At 42.1% G+C, this 19690-nt stretch overlaps 1 protein-coding gene and 1 long non-coding RNA gene across 5 annotated transcripts in view; one reads left to right on the top strand and one right to left on the bottom strand.

The window, feature by feature from the left end:
• TTC28 (tetratricopeptide repeat domain 28) overlaps positions 1-19690 on the bottom strand; it is a 627778-nt gene that overhangs the window by 149719 nt on the left and 458369 nt on the right. The window lies entirely within an intron of this gene.
• On the top strand, positions 13220-15150 carry LOC109493283. The gene is made up of 2 exons (XR_002147429.3): positions 13220-14242; positions 14577-15150. It is a non-coding gene; the product is annotated as an uncharacterized LOC109493283 (long non-coding RNA).

Raw genomic sequence — 19690 nt, 5'->3', positions numbered from 1 at the left:
AAATGCCACGCTTTCACACTGCTTGGCCACAAACCAGCTCTGTGATTTCAATCCCTCAACTTCTCTGAGGTGCCATTTAGTTTTGATCTGTTCTGTTTTTCTCAACATTAGAGGGATTGGATTATGCAATCACCACAGTCCTCCTCTTGCTCTAAAATTTGTGATCCTAGTGCTCAAGGAAAGTCTCTTTCCCTCTTAGGTGCCACCTCTCCCCGACATGGTTCTCTTTGGCTTCAGCCCCAAGCCAAACCTCTTTTCTCTCCCCTCCCGGCTTACCCCCTGCTAATAACCAGGATCATAGCACTGACCCAGATGATTTCTGTGGAACCATCTGCCACAGGTCAGTAGCTCCTGTGCTAAGGAGGGTGGTCCTCCAGCATGGTGACCTTGGGGGAAACTTGTTCATGGGCTTGGATCTGGGTGTAGTCTTGGCTTCTTGGGTGATCCTGGATATGTGCATTCCCTGCCCATCAGGTCAAGTGAGTCTGCCCTGACTCTCTACAGGGTTGTTAATGGGGATAAAATGAAGTTCATAAAGCACTGTACAAATACAGAATATTACAGTGATGACCATGACGGCTGACTGCTCTGGATTCGGGGGCTCCTCTGGCCAGAGGTCTTGCTGGGACAGAGCTGTGTGCTGTATTGCTCCCTGAGAGGAAACTTGATGTGAAACAGACACAGCCTCATGACTGATGTGCTGCTGAATCACTCCCCAGAGCAGCTAGTGGCTCTAGAACTAATAAGGTCCCAGTGGACTCTTTCTCTGAAGAAGCTTTTAATGTTACCGTGAACTGACAGCAACACTGTCCACATCAGCCCAACTCAGATCACAGTCTCTAGCACACATCATGTTAGAAATTCTAACTGTAGAACTTTTCTGTCACTTCCCACTTGGGTCAACATTCATACCACCCACTGTCCCATGTGAAGTTCCAAGGAGTTAAGATCTCTATTTGTTAAAATTGACTTTTGGACTCCCCAAAAGACTTTCATGGGACAATGGGCATTTAGGGTCACTAAGCCATCCATCCACAGGCTGGAACTTTCCTGAAATGGCCAATTTCATGTATTCTTCCTTTCAGTAAAGGAAAAGATTAACTGCATAATTAAATATAGTTAATTTTTATAACTCCCTTGAATATTTATGCATATAAATAAATTCATAATCAGAAATTAGTATTTTTTTTTTCAGATCAGATTCTTGAGTCTCGACTTTTTACTTGGAAAATATGGGTACTATAAATTTTATAAACTCTGAGTTAGCCAGCATGGTCATAGAGTATAAATCTGTAATATTTATTTATTTATTTATTTATTTATTTATTTATTTATTTAGAGAGCACACAAGCAGGGTGGGAAGGACAGAGGGAGAGGGAGGGAGAGAATCCCAAGCAGGCTCCACTCTCAGCGTGGAGCCCAATGCGGGGCTTCATCCCATGACCCTGAGATCATGATCTCAGCCAAAATAAAGAGTTGGATGCTTACCCAACTGAGCCACCCAGGTGCCCCATATCTAATCTTTAAATGCAAAAGAAAAAGGAGAGGAGTAGGAAGAATATCAACAAAACACTAAATATATTCATGCAAGCAAGGCTTTATTAGCTGCATTTTCACAGATGATGAAACTGGTTTAGAGAGGTCCAATAGCAAGTAAGTTACAAGCGTGGAATTTGAACCCAAGTTTGGCTCACTCCGAAATGCACTCTTGCTTCCTTCAGGTCTTGGCGCAAGCTTTACGTCCCCACAGAAGCCTTCTTTGACCTCACCATGTAAAATATCCCATCCGTACTCCGATTCCCTCCTTTCTATCCATCCTCTTGCTGTTCTTTTCTATCCCCTAACCTGCCTTCATTTTCCTACGTGGCACTTATTTATTTGTTTAAAATCCAGATCTCCTGTACTGGAGCGTAAGCTGAGGTTCTGTTTCATTCATTGCTTTATCTCCAATGCCTATAATCGTGCCCGAGACAGGGTGCTCACTAAACAGTAAATAAACAAATGAATACAAAATCCTAAGTGCATGCATTTTTCATCACATCTCACTGGAGGGTATGGTTAAGAAAGCAGATATGTACATTCATATACATGTCTTACTTCATAGTTCTGTCCATATTCTGGATGGTTTGATCATAGAGTGAAGGTTCAAACTGAACCTTGTGGAGACAACACATCAGTATTTGTAGTAACAGATGAATGTAGCTCTTATCTTCTTATGTCCTTTCTATCAGCTCTGTAACAGTAATTGATACACAGGACCCTTTTCATGAAGGGTCCAAGAACTTGGTGGGATGATTTTTATCTTACTTCCACCACGCAAAGGACAATTTAAGACCATACAAACCTCCCAGATTCTTCATATAGTTGATTCCACAACCACTAAACCTCTTCTGATTCACCAACATGAGCCACATCAACATGAGAACAAGGGCTTCATTTATTACAACAAAACAGTCTCTTTAGTGCTTATGAAGTAACTGCAATTTTTGGCCCATTTAAATAATTTTGCATTTAAAGGAGGCTCTGTTTCCAGGTCTTTCTGAAATAGTTGGAAGATAAACGTAGTAAAAATGCATTTCAACAAAGAGGAACTAAACAGATTATGGAGCTTTTGGGTCATCTGGGATTATGTGGGAGTTATCATTCACTATCTCATCAGGCACTTACCCCAGGAAGATAAAACTTTAAAAAGAAAGTGATGACTCCAAGGGTACATCATCAGGGCACACACTTACTTTGTTCAGATAGGACGAGCATCCGATAAATGTCGATTCGCTAACCATGTATAGCTTTAACGTTAACAGACACTCTGCTGTGAATCACATACCTAATATTCAGCAGTGTGGCCTGCAACAGAGGGGTGAGCCGTGTCTGTGGCGGGGGGATGTTGGGGGAAGGGGATATGCTCTTCTCCCCGATACCCATAAGCAGAATGCTGTTGCACAGACCCATTGTGTGTTTTTATAATTACCCAAATTCTCTTCCTTTGTCAGAATTCATTCTCGGTAACAGCTTGAGCAATGTAGCAATCATGCTCTGAAATGACTTGTAAACCACAGACACAAATATTTGGGCCAAGAATGTGGAATCCATTGCTGTCACATTCCATTATTTCTGGTGGAGCAAGTCACTAACATTTTGGAATCTAGATCATAAATTATGCAGAGCCTCAGCAAAAGAGCTGAGGACACAGACCGCTATAATAAAATTCCTGTTACTGGAGCCATAAAAACAGAACAAAGGAAAAGGCAAAGAAGGAAAATCAGGGTTGGACTTCTCTGACAGTCCTTGTCCACCATTGTTAGCGGTTTGACAAAATGAAAATGTCACATTTGGGAAGCCATCAGACAAGCCAAAAAGGATAAGATGGGCATACTGTCATTCATAAACGCCACCACGAGATTCCCCAGAATAAAGTGAGCTTTTTGAAGAAAGTGTGAATGTTGACATAAATTAAAGTCCTTAAATGTACAACAGAGCCATCCGTACATTTTTCATGAGTCTCAAAGAAGGGGACATGCCCTTCAACCACGGCACCTGGGCAGTGGCCACATTTTCTGTTGGGATGTATTATAAAATGGCAGAAGAGGAGAAGCTCTATGTCACTACGTAATCTGGAACAAGTCCTTTCTCCTCTCTGTGGAAACTGGGTTAATGGTGGAGCTGGAACTAAAACCCTCATCTCTTCACACCCAACCCACTGAGTTTTCTCTGGCCTAAGTGATGCCTCAAGCATGGTAGGTGTCCAAAGTTATTTGGTGGGCAGATGGGTGGAAGAGTAAGTCGATGTTTGGGTAAATGGATAAACGGACAAATAAATGAAAAAAACAAAGCCAACCTCTGTGTGGTTCATAGTCAGAAAAGGCCAAAGAGAACACATCATTCGAATACTTTAGAAATAAAGAACTGAAAAGCCAGACAGATCATATTTAGCAACCACTGCTAATCTGACTCCAAGAATTCTGTTTTTTTTCAAGTCTAACTTTGTGTTGGAGAGCACTAGTGTACGTGTGTGTGTGCGTGTGTCCCCAAAAGAATGAGTATGAGAACGAGTATAGGTCAATATGTTTCTTAAATGGGACTGCTATTATCTGACAACACTGAGTATGACTCCATTCTTGGAGATGCACCATGAACAAGGGAGAGCAAAGAAGGCGAAGTGGGCAAAGGCCCTAGTACAGAGACAGACTAAGGGTCAGGCACATACTCTATAAGCACACTACTGCTTCTGGAATTATTACAATCATATTTAGAACAAAACAAAATGCTTTTCAAGATCATATAGAAGGTCTGAAATGTGAAAACAGAAAAAAGGGGGGCCCAGTACAAGTTAAAACCATATAAGGGAAGAGTTATTTTTTCCCCCAACATGGGAGGAAGCTCTTCTTCTAGCAAATCCCACAGTTCAAAAGGAACTAGCTCCAATCATCTGTCTAGGTCGGCAATCTTCAAATCTTCCCCAAAGAAGTACTACTTTAAATTTCTCCAGAGCCTTGACATCACTCAGGAGGAGGGAAAGGGAGGGCAGAAGAAGGAAAAGGTCCTAGTGATGTTGCACAGAGGGGAGGTCTCAGTGCAAGGCCAGCCATGATTTTCTGAGGCTGTGCTGTGTGCCTGGCATCGGGCAAAGCACTTGGCATACGCTGTCTCGTTTAATCCTTGCAGGAGCTGCAGACTGGACCCTCACCCAGGAGGTTCTATTCTTAACTTCATTTTACAGACGAGGCAACTGAAGTTTGAAGAGCTTCTAGGGGGGTGTGGGTGGCTCATTTAGTTGACCGTCCGACTCTTGATTTCAGCTCAGGTCATGATCTCACGGTTCAAGAGTTCAAGCCCCACGTTGGGCTTTGCACTGACAGCACGAAGCCTGCTTGGAATTCTCTCTCTCTGCCTCTCTCTCTCCCCTCCCCCACTCTCTCTTGCTGTCTCTCAAAATAAATAAATAAAAAAACACTAACCAAAGGTTTAAAAATGAAGAGCTTCTAGAATTTTCCCAAGGCCACATGTTCCTAAATGGCAGAGCTAGGACGTAAACCCAGGCCTGTCCTCTCTGACACAGCCTCCCTGCCCTCTGGGAATCCCAGGAAGCTGTGGCTTTTACCAGGCTTCATAGAAGAAGATGGTTTAGAAATCTACCAGGTATGCCTTCAAGTTCTGTCAAGACTATGATTTGAGATCACTGGTCAGAGTTTTAAAAATCTGGGTTCATCATTATGAAACAACTGGCAGTTTTTGTCTTTCTTTGGTAAAAGCCTTCTGGGAAGCCAAAATTGCTGTGCTATGGTCATTCCTTACCCACGTCTGCATTTTAACATCCAGCTAATTGAGATGAGTGGAGACATCTGTAAGCTTATTTTAAAAGAGACAAATCTCTCATAGCATAACAACAGCAGTACCACTTACTGAGTGCTTGCTATGTGCTAAGCACTACTCATCAATTCATGAGGCATCAAAGATTAACAAGCAGAGAGCTAAGCACGGGGAATACAAATGCATCAGATGGGGAGCCCGCAGTTTCTCCAAGGGCCTGCAGCCTGAAGGGAGAGACAGACCAGGAGGCGGAGCAGGCAGGGCAGCGAGCATGCTCCCTGCCTCTCAGGCACGGAGCACTGCGAGGGTGCAGAAGAGCGCCGATGTGGGTTTGTGAAAGCTTCATAACACCGCAGGACGGAACCTGAGAGCCAAAAAGATGAAGTAATGTGAAAGGTGCATAGCTATGAAATGGGCTGACCCAGGTTTACCTCACTTCAAAACCACGCTCCGCCCATCACTCACTGCAGCTTCGCAGGGAAATGTCGCCCTTAAAGCTTCTCCCACAGGTTTTCTATCTTACAAGGGAGAGGCTGAACTAACAGAACACGTCGACTTTAAAGTTCTCAGTAGGGTCACATCAATGTGACTCTTACTTGTTTAGTATCTAACAGTCATCAAAGCACTGTCACGTTCACATTTTCATTTTGAGCTTAATCACCATCTTAAAAAGAACAAATTAGATGGCCTTCTCTAGGTCAGAAAACTGAGGCCCAGAAGGAGAAGTGATTCATGAAAGGTAGGGTTCAGAGCTCTGGTTTGGGCCCTCGAACGGCTAACTCCCAGTCCAGCCACCTCCGAGTCACAGAACACTAACTTATCACACCTGCTTAACTTTTTCCTTTCTTGGTATCCAAAACTGACTGCCTTACCCCAAAGATCAGTGAAAGGTGGCAGCCATGTTAGAATCTGGGGTATGTTCTCTCTTAGTCAATGTTTTGATTTGGATTTTTTTCCATGGGTCTCTTTCATTTGAAATGTTTCTGGTCAGAAGGATGCAAGCCAGTGACAACAGAGTGTTTCAGTCAGAGATAAAGAGATCAGAAGTAGGAGTGATGTCACCAAGATGGCAGAGTAGGAGACCCCAGCCTCTGTCCCCCAACAAAGATCAACAGTTAGGCAGCTGTCCATGAACAAAACAGCTCTAGGAGAGCTGTGGAGTCAACTTACAAAACTTCAGCAACACAGTGAGACAAAAAAACTTGAGAATAATCACATACAAAGGAAAGGAATAACAGCTTCAATTTGCCTGCATCATCCCATCCCCCAAGCCAGCACTGCTCAGTGCCAGAAGGGAACTTTCCCACTGGAACTTTCTCCCTTCACTGAGAAAAAAAGAGCAGGATAAACAACTAGCTTCCTAGTCTTTTGGTGTACCACATGATGTCCCTGCTTCAGTTTAACCCCACCTAGAGGCCAGCAAAGCTGGAGACACACTGAGAAGGAACAAGGAAGAAAAGTAGGGCCTACCAGTAGCAGCCACACAGTAGGAATGTCTGTGATTCACAGTGAATTGCTCTGTAGAAGACTGCATTGCTTTTATGAACACTGAAGAGACCAAGAGCAAGCATAGCCGCTGCAAACTATCTACAGATTTCACCGGTTTTCAACCCGTATCTGTTCAAGTTTGCCGATGCCAGCCACCTGAGTGCCTCCCCGCCTCTCTTTTCCCTCACTGGAGCCCAGGAACTGCACAAGAAGGAAGCCTAGGCCCATGCTGCTGTGCAAGTGTAAAACACCAGCCTACTCCCCTGCAACTGACCCCCACCACTATATGCATGCTCAGGGCTAGCCCCGCCAGCTGTCCACCTGCATGCCCCTGGCTGAACTCCCATCACTGGCCTCCAGTGCCATGCACACAATCAGAGAAAGACTGTGAGTCATGAGAGAACACAATGAAATGTAAATGGATTAAAGTCTCCAATCAAAAGGCACAGACTGGTTGAATGGATGAAAAAAAAAAAAAAAAGACCCAACTATATGCTGCCAATAACAAACTCACTTCAGCCTCAAGGACACATAGAGGCTCCAAGTGAAGGGATAGAAAGAGATACTACAAGCAAATGGAAACCAAAACAGAAGGGGTAGTTACATTCATATCACACAAAATAGACTTCTAAGTAAAAAAACTGTAATAAAAGATAAAGAGGTTCATTATATAATAAAAAGGTCTATCTGTCAAAAGGATGTAACAATTGTACATAGATATGTATCCAACATAGGAGCACCTACACATATTAAACAAACAAACATTAACATCTGAAGGGAGTAACAGACAACAATAAGATAAAAGTAGGGACTTCAATACCTCACTTTCAACAATAGATAGATCATCCAGACCAGAAATCAATAAGGGAATCCTGGATTTACATAACATTTCAGACCAAATGGGCTTCAGAGACATCTACAGAACATTCCATCCAACAGCAGCAGAATATAACATATTCTTCTCACACACACGGAACATTCTCCAGGACAGATCATATGTTGGGTCAGAAAACAAGTCTCAGCAAATTTTAAGATTGAAATTATGCCAAATATCTTTTCTGACCACAATGGTATGAAACTAAGAAATTAATCACAGGCAGAAACTGGAAATTTTACAAATATGTGAAAATTAACACACCCCTAAACAACCACTGGTCAGAGAAGACATTAAAAAATATCTTGAAACAATGAAAATGTGAACACGACATGCTATAACTTACAGAAATTTGCGAGGGCAGTACTAAGAGGCAAGTTGATGGTGGTAGGTGCCTATATAAGAAAGAAGAAAGATCTCAAATAAATAACCTAACTTTACACCTCAACAAACCAGAAAGACAAGAACAAACTAAGTCCAAAGTTGGCAGAAGGAAGAGGATAATAAAGACCCGAGGAGAAATCAGTAATAGAAAAGTCATAGAAAAGATCAGCAAAACTAAGAGCTGGTTTTCTTTTCGGGTAAAGAAAACTGACAAATTTTTAGCTAGGCTTATCAAGAAAAAAGGGGAGAGGACCCAAGATCAATAAAATGTTAAATACAAAGGAGACATCACAACTGATATCACAGAAATACAAAAGAGGCTATCATGAACAATTAGATGCCAACAAATTTGACAATCTGGAAGAAACAGATAAATGCCTAGAAACATATAACCTACCAAGTCTGAATCATGAAGTAATACAAAATCTGAACAGAACAATAACAAGAGATTGTATCAGTAATCAAAAACCTCCCAATAAAGAAAAGTCCAAGACCAGGTGGCTTCACAGGTAAATTCTAGCAAACATTTGAAGAATTAATGCTAATTCTTCCTAAACTCTTGCAACAAATTAAAAATGAGGGAACACTTCTGAACTCATTTTACACAGTCAGCATTACCCTGATACCAAAGCTGAATAAGGATATTACAAGAAAACAAAACTATAGGCCAATACCCCTGAGGAACACACAAGCAAAAATTCTCAATGAAATACTAGCAAACTGAATCCAACAGCACATGAAAGGAATCATACACCATGATCAAGTGGGATGTACTTCTGGGATGAATCATCTCAAAGATGATTTAACATATGCAAATCAAAAATATAATACATCCCATTAACAGAACGAAAAGACAAAAATCATATGATCATCTCAGTAGATGAAGAAAGAGCATTTGACAAAATTCAACATCCTTCAACATTCAACCTCCCAACTAATTGGGTATAGAAAGAACGCACTTCAGCATAATAAAGGTCATAAATGACAAGCCCACAGCTAACACCATACTCAGTGATGAAAGGTTGAAAGCTTTCCCTCTGAGATCAGGAACAAGATGAGAATGCTCACTTTCACTACTCTTATTCAACACAGTACTGGAAATCCTAGCCAGAGCAGTTAGGCAAACAAACAAACAAACAAACAAAAGGCATCCAAATCAGAAAGGAAGAAGTAAAACTGCCTCTGTTTGCTGATGACAGGATCAACATATGGAAAACCCTAAAGACTCTACCCAAAACTGTTAGGCTTAATGAATTAATTCAGTAAAATTTCAGGATACAAAATCAACATATAAATGTTGATTTATATATTGAGTGGGGATGCCTGTGTCGCTCAGTCGGTTAAGCATCCGACTTTGGCTCAGGTCATGATCTCACAGCTCGTGAGTTCGACCCCGCTTCAGGCTCTGTGCTGACAGTTCGGAGCCTGGAGCCTGCTTTGGATTCTGTGTCTCCCTCTCTCTCTGCCCCTCCCCTGCACATGCTCGCTCGCTCTCTCTCTCTCTCTCTCTCTCTCTCTCTCTCTCTCTCAAAAATAAAAACATTAAAAAAAATCATTTGCTGGCACCTGCAGGGTCAGCACTGATTTTTATATGTTGATTTGGTTTCCTGATTGAAAGGGGCACATGCACCCCGATCTTCATAGCAGCACTGTCAACAATAGCCAAATTACGGAAGGAGCCTAAATGTCCACTGACTGGTGAATGGATCAAGAAGGTGTGATATTTATACACACACATACATATACACACAATGAAATACTACCTGGTGATCAAAAAGAATGAAATCTTGCCATTTGCAACAATGTGGATGAAACTAGAGTGTATTATGCTAAGCAAAATAAGTCAGTCAGAGTAAGACAACTATCGTATGATTTCACTCATATGTGGAATTTAAGAAACAAAACAGATGAACACAGGGAAGGGAAGGAAAAATAACATAACAACAGGGAAGGAGGCAAACCATAAGAGACTCTTAAATACGGAGAACAAACTGAGGGTTGCTGGAGGGGCAGTGGGTGGGGAGATAGGCTAAATGGGCGATGGGCATTAAGGAGGGCACTTGTTGGGATGAGCACTGGGTGTTATATGTAAGTGATGAATCACTGGGTTCTATTCCTGAAACCAGTGCTACACTGTATGTTAACTAACTCGAATTTAAATAAATAAAATTTTTAAAAATCAGTTGCATTTCTACATACTAATAATAAACTATCAAAAAAGAAAAGAAAACACTCCCACTTATAATAGTATCAGAAACAATAAAATACTTAGGAATAAATTTAACCAAGGGCATGAAAGATCTATATGCTGAAAGCTGTAAGACATCGGTGAAAGAAACTGAAGACACAAATAAACGGAAAGGTATCATGTGCTCACAGATTAGGAGAGTTGATATTTTTAAAGTGTCCATACTACTCAAAGACATCTACAGAGTCACTGCAATCCCTACCAAAATTCAAATGGCATTTTGCCCAGAAATATAAAAAGCGACCCTAAAATTCATATGGAACCACAAAACAAACCCCTGAATAGCCAAAGCAATCTCCAGAAGGAACACAGCCAAAAGTATCACACTTTCTGATTTCAAACTATATTACAGAACTATAATAATCATAACACTATGGTATTTGGCATAAAAATGGACACACAGACCAATGGAACAGAATTGAGAGACCAGAAATAAACCCATGCATACATGGTCAACTAATATTTGACAAGGAAACCAAGAATACTCAGTGGGGAAAGGATAGCTTCTTCAATAAATGGTGCTGGGAAAACCAAAGATCCACATGCAAGAGAATGAAACTGGACCCCTATCTTACACTACTCACAAAAATTAAGTGAAAATAGATTAAGGACTTAAATATAAAACATGAAGAAAACGCATAGAAGAAAACACAGGGGAAAAGCTCTTTGACATCAGTCTTATTAGCAAGGGTTATTTTGGATACGATACGAGAAGAATAAACAAGTGTAGTACTAAATCAACCTAGTAAGTTTCCACACAGCAAAAGAAACAATCAACAAAATGAAAAGGCAGCCTATGGAAAGGGAGAAAATATTTGCAAACCATATCTGATAAGAGGTTAATATCCAAAGTACATAGGAACTCACACAACTCAACAGCAGAGAAACAATCTAATTTTAAAATGGGCAGAAGATGTGAATAGATGTTTTTCCAAAGACATACAAATGGCTAACAAGCACATGAAAAGGTGCTTAGTATCACTAATCATCAGGGAAGTGCAAATCAAAACCACAATGAGATGTCATCTCACACCTGTTAGAATGGCTGTTATCAAAAAGACAAGAGATTAATGCCGGGGCACCCGGGTGGCTCAGTCGGTTAAGTGTCCGACTTCGGCTCAGGCCATGATCTCATGGTTTGTGAGTTCGAGCCCCGCGTTGGGCTCTGTGCTGACAGCTCAGAGACTCAGAGCCTGGAGCCTGCTTCAGATTCTGTGTCTCCCTCTCTCTCTGCCCCTCCCCCTGTCTGTCTGTCCATCTGTCTCTCTCTCAAAAATAAATAAACACTAAAAAAGAGAGAGAGATAAATGCTGAAGGATGCAGAGGAAAGGGGAACCCTGGCACACTGTTGGTTATGTAAACTGGTGCAGCCACTATGGAAAGCAGTATGGAGGTTTCTCAAAAAATTAAAAATAGAACTACCTTATGATCCAGCAATCCCACTTCTGGGTACATATCTGAGGATGAAAACACTATCTCAAAAAGGTAATCTGCATTCCCAGGTTCATTACAGCATTATTCTTAATAGTCAAGACAAAGAAAATAGTTAAGCATCCACTGATGGGTGAATGGATAAAGAAAATGTATTATATATGTAAAATATATAATAAATGCATAATACGTGTAATATATATAAATATATACAAAATATATATTTAAAAATATGTTTTACATTGACATATGAATTATATACAATAATATATTACTAATTTTGTATTTATATATATTACATATACATATGTAATGGAATGTTAATCATAAAAAAGAAGGAAATCCTGCCACTTGCAACAACATAATGGATCTTGAGAGCATTATGCTAAGTGAAATGACAGAGCAAGACAAATACTGTATAATCTCACTTATATGTGGAGTCTAGAAATATCAGACTCACAGAAACAGGATAATAGTGGTTGTCAGGGGCTGAGGGGTGGGGGAAGTGGAGAGACTTTGGTCAGTTAGAAGAATAAGTTTGAGTATCTAATGTACAGCACAATGACTATTGTCATCCACACTATCCTGTACACTTGAAACCTGCGGTGAGTGTAGGGCTTTAATGAGCTCAGCATAACAACAAAACGGTGGCTGTGTGGGGTGAAGGGTGTGTTTACTAACCTCATCGTGGTAAAACATTTCACAATATGTACACGTATCAAATAATCACACTGTATACCTTAAGCCTATACAACAGTTGACGTGTCGACGATTCTGTCTCAAGAAAGCTGGAGGGGGGAAAAAAAGAGATGAAGAAATAAAATGTACTGTTGGTCCTTGATAACCACCTTCAACTTTCAATGGATCAGAATTGTCTGAAGCGTAAGAAATGCTATGGATTTCAGTAGTATTTTCACCTTTCTCTTAGCATCTTAGTTTTGGATTAACAAATGGTATACTCCTCCCACACATAATAGAAAACTATGATGATGATAGTGATTATAATATTTTTGAGCATTTATTATGTGCCAGGCATTGTTCTAAGGGCTTTATGCATATTAACTCAAGGTGCTATAATTATGCTGATTTCACAGATGAAGAAACCAAGGCAGAGAACAACTGAGCACCTTGTCCAATATCACAAAGCCCGTAAGTGGCATAGTTGGGATCCAAAGTCAGGCCATCTGACTCCAGCAGTCAGGTGTTTCATAGGCATGCTAGATGCAGGGCGACTCTATATCCTGTATCCCGGGGGTGCCTGGGACTGTCCCGGTGATAAATTACACAGTCATCCTTGCTGTACAATACTGTAAAAGCCTGTAGTGTTAGCAGTGAAGACGAGCCACCTGTGAATGGCACATCTCAGTGATCAAAATGGGGAAACCAGCATACAACCTCAGTGGTTTCTATGGTACCAGGAAGGAAAAAGAACAGTCCGACAGGATTCTTATGCAGAACGTCACCGCATCAGAGGGCAGAAAGGGAGTAGGGGAGAAAGGTCATAAAGGCATATTCACCAAAGGATTTAGCACATAGGTACTTCTGACTCCCTTTGTCACACACAAAGTAGGGCAGGTTCTTCACTGACGACAAAGAGGATGTCTTTCTCCATCAGGCATTTAAGAAGCACCAGGAGTTGTCAAGGCAGACATGCCAGCTCGCCGGATGGTGCTGTGAACTGGAGAACACCATCTGTTTTGTTAAGGTTGACAGTCTGAAATTTCTGGTTAAACTCCAGATCTCCTTGTTGTGAAGGGCTTGATAACTTTTAGTCCATTACCTTCTGCTTACTGAGTCACAGAGCATATTATATCTCCCTCCAGAGCACTCCAACAGCTGGGCCATGTTATAAGCTGTCTTTGTCTTATTCGGTATTAGATAATGGATTTGATGGGACCTTCCATCTGAATCAAGGAAATGCAATTACAGAATTGCTGTTGTTTCCAATAAGTGGCCAACTCTGACATTCTGGCTCAAGAACGCAAATCCGTTACTTTTTTGCCAGTGGGGTTGTTCTGATGAGGGCTTGCTTTACAAGCACATTGGACACATAACAACAAAGCATTTACTTCACTTTTTAATTGCTCTTGGAAACATTTTAAATGGCACCGATGTAATCTTTACTAGAAAATGAAAGCGTTCACTTCCCCAAGTAACTTAACTCTTCAAAGGAGGGCAGAAAGGACCACTTTATAAAATTCATTGAAAACTGAGTGCCTGTATTCAGGAGCTAACAAAGCTGTTTTCAGAGTCAAGTGGGGACACGCTGAGTCAGCAATACCCACTAGAAGTTGCATTCCAGCTTTAATCCAATTCAACAAATGCAATTTCTGCTGTGTCAGAGACAGCCTTAAGAAGAATTTGCAGAACAACATGCTGAAAATGGCTCTTGGTGAAAGCTACGTTTTGACGGCACCAAGAAATTACTAATTATGCTGAAGAGAGTCTTAAACACTTGAGCCTCTTGTGGATTTCATGCTGGAAAAGAGAGGAGAGTTCAGGTTGAGGTATGTGAGCAGCCACACTTCTGCCCTGCGTTCAGTCTGTAGGTGTGGTATGCGTGTCCCGTAGAAAGCGGGATGAGAGAGACTGAAAAGAAGCCGTGGATGAAGGGAAATGCTCAGTTTCCATTTTTTCCAGTTACAATGTCAAATGGTCCTAGTCACTCAAAAGTGCTAGAGCTTTAGCTCTTTCCTAAATAATTTTCGGCATTCGCTTTAGAGAGGCAGTGGGGCATGATGTAGAGCGCAGACTTTAGGTTCAGACGGCTCTGGGCTCAAAGCCCAGCTCTGCCACACACTTTCCGGGGGACCTTTGACAACTAACCTCTCTGTTCTTTAGGTTTTTCATTTCGGAATGGGAATAAGAAGCCATACCTTTGTGAATTTTTAAGTGAGCTAATAAAACACTGCCGAAGAAGCTACATCAAGTATAGCGCTAGCACACTGGAGGAGGTCCAGGAGTGTCACTGCTTTCATCATTATCATGACTTCTGTGCTACTTCAAGGGTGTGTTGGAGAGATCACAAAGGCCTTTTCATATATTCTCTATGAAACCTGTTATTTGAATACCTAAAAAGTACAGCTAGTATCAGTTTCCTAAGGCTAAGTGTTAAATGCAGAGAATAGACCATTAAGTTCATGTACTTAAAAGAAGAAACAGTGTGATACTCTAGTGATCTTCTTGTCCAAAAGTAACAAATATTAGGGTTCTTCAAACCTGCACAAAGGGCCTTGCTTTGTAAACTTCTTGGCTGAAGATCCAAAACGGTTAATATATTATTTAGTTAGCCGACTAATCAGACTGTCTCATTTAGCTATCGGGAGAAGGACTGTGTAAAAGAAAGAGAAAAATCTGCTCGATTCAGTATTCCTAACTGCAGGGAGTAAAATTAAAATGGCATCATAAAACCTAATCACTGCCTGCTGGTTTCACTATTTCTCAAGCTGATTATATTTTTGGTTCATTTAAAAGGCTTTAGGAATCAAGTTCCAGCTTCCATATACATTGTCTTTCCATGAAAAGATTGTAGAGTTTCGACTTTTTAGAGCAATAAAGAGTTTTAGCGATCATTTACACCGATGAGAATGTGAAGGTCCGATATAAAATATACAGAAACTGCCATTGTTTCCCAGAATTAGCCTTCTTGGCAATGGGATCAGAGGCAGCCGGAATGATATCTGAACTTAAAGGGAGCAGTAAGGCACAAACGGATGAACACAGTAAATATGAAAGAGGTGAGAAATTATTTGGACTTCAGACTCCAGTTAGTAATTCCAGGCATTTTCCATAGTGCTTGGCTCTCACCATCCTTCATCCATCCAAATTACAACATGCGCTGTGCCTACTGTGGACCAAACATTGGACACTAGGTAATAAGGACACAAAAAATTTAAGATACAGACCTTACCTATTCTTGGCATTTATGATCTAGTTGGTAAATAATGATAATACTTAATAAGTGCCAAGCACAAAACATAAGGGGAACACCAAATTTCCTAGAAGAGCCTGGGGGGCTTGATTAAGAGTATAGGGCATCTGTCTGAAGTATGAACAAATAAATAAGACTTCAAAGGCTTGAGAGAAAGAGAAAGATATTCAGGGTGGAAGAAATGACATGGGAAAAGCCATGGAGGTATAAAAGTGCTCCGAGGTTTGGAAAGCAATGAGTGTGAGGGGTGATAATGGCAGAAAGTGGCATCACTGAGATGAACGGGGGCCAGTTCCTCACAGAAGAGTATTCTGACAACCTGCCTCCCTCTTTTTTTTTTTTATTTTTTTTCAACGTTTTTTATTTATTTTTGGGACAGAGAGAGACAGAGCATGAACAGGGGAGGGGCAGAGAGAGAGGGAGACACAGAATCGGAAACAGGCTCCAGGCTCTGAGCCACCAGCCCAGAGCCCGACGCGGGGCTCGAACTCACGGACCGCGAGATCGTGACCTGGCTGAAGTCGGACGCTTAACCGACTGCGCCACCCAGGCGCCCCAACCCGCCTCCCTCTTAAGTTTACACCCCCGTAATCCTTTCTGAAATCACAAAGTACTTTCCCTGTGAGCACTTGAATCGCCTGGTTTGTCTACCAAACAGCCACTGGCCGGTTCTGGTACACAGTAGGTGCTCAATACCATACCTTTGAATGCTGAGGGCTGTCAAAAAATACACATGCCAGGTATAAACAGAGAAACTCGGTTTTATCCTTCCTACACAAGGAAAAATCCAGTTGTTCATTTTTGTGTTTCTCTCCTCAGAGCCTCCTTTACTACTCACACAGAACGGACTTCAGACACTTCTGGTCACCAAACGTGTAGGGGGTTTTCCCCAAAACAACAAGCAAGTCGTTGACACCAGCTGGATGTCCTACAGTATCATTCTGACACGATCCACCCAGAGACAGCGTCAGCCCTCACAGGTAAGGAAGGGCTCAGTCTCACAGGATTGCCCCCCAGGCCCACATCAGACGCCAGCTGCAAGCTCAGGTTACCACCTGTGCTGCTGACTGGCCGGTTACGGGCTGGCGGTTCCCCATGAGCTCCTCCTCAGGTTTGATTAACTTGCTAGAGCAAGAACTCAGGGAAATGCTTACTTACATTTACCAGTGTATTAAAAGATACAATAAAGAACACAGATGAACAATCAGATGAAGGGATACACAGGGCAGGTCTGGGAGGGTCCCAAGCCCAGGAGCTTCTGTCCCCCTGGAGTTGGGGTGCATCACTCTCCTGGTATGGACGTGTTCACTGACCCAGAAGCTCTCCGAAACCCCCTACCACGGGGATTTTATGGAGGCTCCCTCTGGTCAGCATGATCAATTATTAACTTCATTTCCAGCCCCTCCCTACTCTCTAGGTGGTGCTGAAAACTACAACCTTCTCTTCTTGGCCTGGTCTTTCTGGTCGTGAGGCCCCCATCCAGGAGCCATCCAGTTCACTCAGTCACCTCATTAGAACAAAGGTGCTCCTAGTGTTCTTATCATGTATGGAATGAATGAGTTTTAGGTGCTCTGTGCCAGGAACTGGGGGCAGATATGTATATCATATACACAATATGTGTATATATGTAATACATATATACTATATATATATATATATATATATATTTATATATTTATATATACATAAAATCTCACACCAGGCCTAGGATTTTGGACTTCATCCTGAAGTTAATGGAGATCCACTGCAGGGTTGTAAGTAGAGAAATGATTTGATAAGATTGAGCCTTGAGCAGTTGGGGTTTTGAGAGGGTTACCGTGAAAGAAATGTGGAAAATAATCTGGAGAAACTAGGAGACCAACATGGAGGAAAATGCTGTAATGACCCAGGCAAGAGATGACAAGAGTGAAAACACAGCCTTGCAGATGCAAGTTGTATGGGGAGGCAGACTTCTCAGGACTTTTGACCAAGCAGGTCTGGGCCATGAGGGAAGGAGGCAGGGATCCCAGGAGAACTCTGAGATTTCTGGGTTGGGCACTGAGATTGCATTGCCGTGTTCAGAAAAAGGGAACACACAACATGAGGTCACAGACTTGTAGAGAGACCTCTTTGGGGCCTCTGGATGAGGGTGTGTGGGAAGCAGGAATAGACGGGTATCTCAGAAGGAAGTCTGATCGCTCTCTGCCCCTCCCCCACTCATTCTCATTCTCTCTCTCAAAATAAATAAATAAACATTAAAAAAAAAAAAAGCAGTGAGGTCTGGGTTTGGGAAGGTGGTGCATGGTAGTGAAAGCCACAGGCCTGGGTGGAATCAAGAAAAACGTACATTTCCAGGTGCACTCTACCCCTGAATGCAATGTGTTTTTAAAAGTAAACCTTTAAAGTATAACATTTTGTCAGAAAGGTATGAGACTGCAGGCATACAATTCAGCACATTTTCCCAAGGTGAGCAGAGCCACATAACTACCATTCAGATCAGGAAGCAGCACACTACCAGGATCCCTGCAATGCACTTCCCAGCAAAGGCACTCACGGCCACAATCGTGGCGGAGGCTTAGAGACCTGGAGTCTGCACCTCTAACGCAAAGATGTCTGTAAACAGAACCCACCGGGCCAGAGAACCACAGAGACCGTCTGAACAATCACATGCCATGCCATCTCATGTCTAAGAGGCCCGATGCTAATACTCTACCTTTTCTGCTGTTATTTCAATTTTCTGCAGAAAAAATTGGTCAAACGTAAATTCCTCCAAAGTTACCCCAAACAGATGGCTTCCTTAAGGAACCAACATGAAACTAAGAGCAGAGCCAAGTGATTCTGGAAGAAAGACCCCAAAGCTTATCGCCGTCACGTAACAGGGTCCAGCGTGCAGCGCCCGGCACAGATGGCAGGACCCAGGGTCACATCTGCACCCATCGCTGCTGGCAAAGCAAGGGGTAACAAAGGAACGGCTACAGATGGAAAGACTTAGGGACAGGCAGGTGTGGGAGGTGCCAGCGCCAGGTGTGGGTGGCAGGAGCCCATGACTAACATCAGTGTGAGGCCTCCCTGCTCACCGCGTGGTGCCAGGCAGCACCGTTCGCAGGAAAGAGCCACAGAAGAGGAACTGAAAGTAGGACGTGTGCCAAAGTGGCAGTGCTCCTGGCAGGCGGTGCCCACCTAAGCCTGCGAAAACACAACTGTGTTCAGAAATCAATGTTCTTCAAAGTGATCACTCAAGGGTTCCTCTCTGAAGTCCTAACAGAAGTGTTATCAATGCTCAGGACCGGGCTGCCTAATGGGAAATGCCCCCATGGGAGCTTTTGACTCATAAACCTATTCAGCCTCACATGTTCATAATCATTTGTGTAAAAAGAAAAAAGCTCCAAGCACTAATTAGAAAGATAGAGCTGTTGTATTTTCCTCCGGATCACCTTATCTTCTTTATTCAGTTCTTGAAGACTCAGCTATTAAAAGAAATTAAGTAATTCATCAAGCCCATTTCAATTACCTGCTGCTGATAACATCAGATTACAATTAGCATCTACAAATGAACCAAGTGCCAACTGCCAAGCTGAAACATAAGCTAATTTACTGCAAGACTCTGCCTGCTGGAGACAGAACTCTGGGATCTGGCAGCAAGCATCCACTTCATTATTCCAACAACAGTTTTGCAGCCTCTCCTGCAACGGTCCAAAGTGCGGCTCTGACCAAGATTTACCGCCCCGTCTGCCTCTGCTCACATGTTTACAGATGCACTGTATCTGTAAGCAAATCACAGCTCCTTTTAAATAGCAATGTCTAGACAAGCAGGGTGACAAATCTTGACCTAAAGTAGAGAGTAAATATTATTAATATTTATTAGGCACTGATAGGTGTGGGGCACAGCACGGGATGTGCATGTCACAACCTTAATGAGGGTCTGAATCATCTTCTGTGAATCCTCTGGTGCTTGATCAGAAAAACTCCTGTCTTGGTTGATGCTCCCCATTTCTCATTTTTCCTTTCAGGCAGGGAAAGCACATTCCTGTTACTTTCTTTAGAT

Source organism: Felis catus, chromosome D3 (assembly GCF_018350175.1).
Source record: "Felis catus isolate Fca126 chromosome D3, F.catus_Fca126_mat1.0, whole genome shotgun sequence".
Lineage (NCBI taxonomy): Eukaryota > Metazoa > Chordata > Mammalia > Carnivora > Felidae > Felis > Felis catus.
The sequence above is the reverse complement of the archived record's forward strand: the minus strand, read 5'-3'. Positions and strand labels throughout refer to the sequence as shown.